Source organism: Macrobrachium nipponense, chromosome 42 (genome assembly GCF_015104395.2).
Source record: "Macrobrachium nipponense isolate FS-2020 chromosome 42, ASM1510439v2, whole genome shotgun sequence".
Classification (NCBI taxonomy): domain Eukaryota; kingdom Metazoa; phylum Arthropoda; class Malacostraca; order Decapoda; family Palaemonidae; genus Macrobrachium; species Macrobrachium nipponense.
In genome coordinates this window covers 49751608-49756129 of record NC_061103.1, presented here as the reverse complement: position 1 = coordinate 49756129, position 4522 = coordinate 49751608, and the positions used below count along the sequence as shown (strand labels likewise).

At 36.4% G+C, this 4522-nt stretch overlaps 1 pseudogene; it reads right to left on the bottom strand.

Moving 5' to 3' along the window:
- Nucleotides 1-3363: 3363 nt before the first annotated feature.
- Nucleotides 3364-4177, bottom strand: LOC135213458 (NADH-ubiquinone oxidoreductase chain 1-like; annotated as a pseudogene).
- Between the last annotated feature and the right edge of the window lie 345 nt (nt 4178-4522).

Genomic DNA, 4522 nt, shown 5'->3' with positions numbered 1-4522 from the left:
TGACGTCACCAGACAAGTGCGCTGTGCCAAGGACCCTGGAACCGTATGAATTCAATAGTCGGTCGACACAAACTTGCTTAAAAGTTCCAAAAATAACCTCGCTTCGCCCAAAGCAAATTTTGCGTGCTGAATACCGATGCACGAAAAAAATTGTTCACACAAAAATCAAACACCAACTGATTTTCCTCTGTCCATCAAACAACAAAGTCTTTACGATCACTTTCTTATCGAATTTAAGATATGGAGACTTCATCGCATGCTCAAGAAAAATGCCTGCCTCCCACTCCTCATTCTTGTTTCCGTATGTCCTTACGGTGCGACGTCTGTTGAGTCTTCCATTAGGTACTTGTTCAACTGCTTTGGTGTTTCATAGTCGGCAAATTCGAAACTCTCTGGATGGCTAAGGAAACGGACTTATGTGCACGACAGTACCTGTTTAAGTTTGGTGAAGGTAGTGCACTATCATTTAGCGAGAGAGAGAGAGAGAGAGAGAGAATGAACAATCTTAATTCTCCCCAGGCAGGGACAGTGTTAGGAAGGCGTGATGTCTTTGCTGGGCTCAAAGTTGTCGCCTAGGTCGTAATCAGCAGTGAAAAATTAGATCTAGTCTTCATCATATCAATGATGTCAGCAGTTTTATACTACCTACTACCCAGCTTGAAGTCACTCAGGCTGATAGCCCCAACCTATAATTAAAATTATAGTAGGAATTAAAAAACTTTCAAAACAAACATAAAATATTAAATAATCAAGAGCAGAAAAAGTCAAAACCATCCTCAACAGAAGAAAAATATAGACTAGCAAAAAGATTCTATTAAAATCCTTCAAGTTTTCAACTTTTTGCCTTCTCCCGACTACTAAAGCCATAATCCAAAAACTTAATAAAATTGAGATATATCCGATATAATCTAAACCTAACCTTCAGCCTACACAAGAGAAGGTAAACCCGTTCAGAGAGTAAACTCCAAAGATAAAACTAGCTAAAAACAGAGACAACTGAATAGACAACCAACTATCTGCAATCCAAGTTATCAATAAAACCATTAAAATAAATTTTAACATCTTAAAACACTAAAACTTCCAAAATTATCTCTACCATGCCTACGAACAATAGAAACTAACAAAGCTAAAGCAAGGGCCCCTTCACAAGCAGCAAGTCAAAAATATTGTACAAAATTATAAGTCACTCCCTAAATAACCGAAAGCCTGAGCTATAAACCAAAAAATATTTACTATAATAAACTCTAAACTCAACAAAACTTTTAGTAAATGCTTACGCTTACCAACAAAAGCCAATAAACCACAGCACAAACAAAACAAAGGAACAAAAAGCCAGAAATTGAAAATTGTCATTAGTTTCAATAGTTTAAATAAAAATAATGGTCTTGTAAACCGTAGATGAATTATTATTCTTGAAACTCAGAAAGGAGAAAAATTCCCATCACTAGTCCCCAAAACTAATATTTTATAATAAACTACTTTCTACATCAACACACTCTTATTATCCTCTCTAATCTTAGTCTCAACTTCAATTGGCTTCAAACAAATATCGCACCCTCTGGCCATAGGGCCAACCCTTATTTTTCAAACCATAATAATCTGCGTAACGGCAGGCCTTTTATCGAAGTTTATATGATTCTCTTATATTTTATTTTTGATCTTCCAAGGAGCAACTCTAGTTTTATTCATCTATGTATCCTCTCTTGCATCTAATGAAACATTTAAACTCTCAACCAAAATAACAGCAACATTCCTCGCTCCATTAATCTTAGTCCCAAGGCTTCCATTATTAGACCAAATAATCACCCCAACTAAAGATTTAATGGAACTCTCCTTCACAAGAACAATTCAGGAAACCCAATCAACTCAAATACTCCTAAGTAACATGTATAACCCCACTACAGCAGCCCTAACAGGGATAGTAATTTTATATTAATTCTGACCCTTATCGTAGTCGTTAAACTTACATAAACTTTTTCAGGACCTCTACGAACATCCTAATGACAGCACCCCTACGAAAATCACACCCGTTATTTAAAATTGCCAACGGGGCTTTAGTAGACCTACCCAACCCCGCTAACATCTCATTTCTATGAAACTTTGGATCCCTTCTAGAAATATGCCTAATAGTACAAATTGCAACAGGGTTATTTCTAGCTATACATTACACAGCAAATGTAGATCTAGCCTTTTCAAGAGTCGCCCACATTTGCCGAGACATAAATTACGGTTGACTTCTACGAACAGTCCACACTAACGGGTCCTCATTTTTCTTCATCTGCCTTTACAGACACATTGGACGAGGGATCTACTATGGCTCATTTTTATACATGCACACCTGATCAGTGGGGGTCATCATTCTATTCTTAACGATAGCATCAGCTTTTTTAGGATATGTTCTACCCTGAGGGCAAATATCATTTTGAGGAGCAACTGTAATTACCAACCTAATATCAGCCATCCCATTTGTAGGAACAGACCTAGTACGTACAATGAATTTGAGGAGGATTTGCGGTAAGAAATGCAACTCTTACACGATTCTTTACATTTCACTTTTTATTCCCATTTATCATTGCAACTGCATCTATAGTACATATTTTATTTTTTCACCAGACAGGATCTAACAACCCCCTAGGAATTTCCAGTCAACTAGAAAAAGTTCCATTCCACCCCTACTTTTCATTTAAAGACATCGTGGGATTTGTAGTGACATTAGCAGCTCTAATCATTCTAACACTACTAGATCCTTATCTACTGGGAGACCCAGACAACTTTATTCCAGCTAATCCCATAGTTACCTCCGCACACATTCAACCGGAATGGTATTTCCTATTCGCATATGCTATTCTACGATCGATTCCTAATAAACTAGGAGGAGTTATTGCACTAGTAATATCAGTAGCCATTTTATTTATCCTTCCTTTTACCCTCAAAAATAAATTCCGAAGACTTGCTTACTTCCCTGTCAGTCAGATCTTATTTTGATCTATAATTAGAATTGTCATCTTACTCACATGAATTGGAGCTCGAAACGTAGAAGACCCCTACATCTTAACCGGACAGATTCTTACAGTACTCTATTTCTCCTTTTTCATTATTAACCCTCTGGCAATAATTACATGAGATAAACTAATAGACTGGCTTTTCATCTTTAGGAAGACGTGTGCTTTGAAAGCACCTAAAAAGTGTTCGAATCACTTAATAGTCTATCCTAATTTTCTTACAAACTAAATTAGTAAAATCTCTAAAAAAAACCTTTAACCTTATAAAAAAAATACAGTAGTTCAGAGCCATAGGAAGAAACCTTTTCCAAGCCAGATACATTAACTTATCGTAACGGAACCGTGGTAAAGTCCCCCACACTCACACAAAGCAAAACCCAACAAACATAACTTTTACATAAAAAGCGACAGAAACAAGGCATCTTCCTTCCTATAAAAATGATAGAAAATAATGCTCTTAGAAATAAGATGGTAGCAGACTCCGCCATAAAAATAAGAACAAATCCTCCGCCCCTACATTCAGTATTGAAACCAGACAGTCCCCCCTCTGCAAAATCAAATGGAGTCCGATTACTCTCCGCCAAACAAGAAGCAAATCACAAGGCTAAAGGAAACCCAAAAATAAAAAAAAATCAACAATAACGCTGATAACTTTCAAATAAACCTAAGTCAAACCCCCCCTCCCCAACTAGAAACAACATCCTAAGTACTAAAATTAAAGCAAGTCTTACTTCATATGAAATAGTCTGAGCGGCAGCAAGAAGACACCCTAAAAGAGAATATTTAGAATTAGACGCTCAACCTGCACCCATAGTAGAGTAAACTCTTGCCTTTGTACAACAAAGAAAAAATAAAACCCCAAACTCAAAAGACAATAAACCCAATTCATAAGGTATGAGGCACCAGCAGACAAGAGCAATAAATAAACTAAAAACTGGAGACAAGTAATAGGGAATAAAATTACTTATAGTAGAAAAAGTCTGGTCTTTAGTAAATAACTTCACAGGATCAGCAAACGGTTGTAATAAACCGGCATATCCGACTTTATTAGGACCCTTACGAATTTGAATATAATAACCTAAAACCTTACGCTCCAACAAAGTCAAAAAGGCAACAGAAACCAAAACCAAAATAATTATAATAAGATAGCTCACTAACTTAATCTAGATCATCATAGAAAGAACCTTTAAATTCTTCCTATCACCTATAGTGATCACTATATTAACGGATCCTAAATCCGCCACATTTATCTGCCAAGGTAATCCATTAAAGTTTATCTTAAACTAAGACTATCTCAAAAGCTCAATCCTTTCGTACTAAAACCATTTTCAAACTTATAAAAGAGAGAAACCAACCTGGCTCACACCGATTTGAACTCAAATCATGTAAAATTTTAAAGGTCGAACAGACCCACCAGCTAGACGGCTACACCTAGCCGAAATTGTAATTCAACATCGAGGTTGCAACTACTCTTGTCGATAAGAACTCTCAAAGAAAATCACGCTGTTATCCCTAAAGTA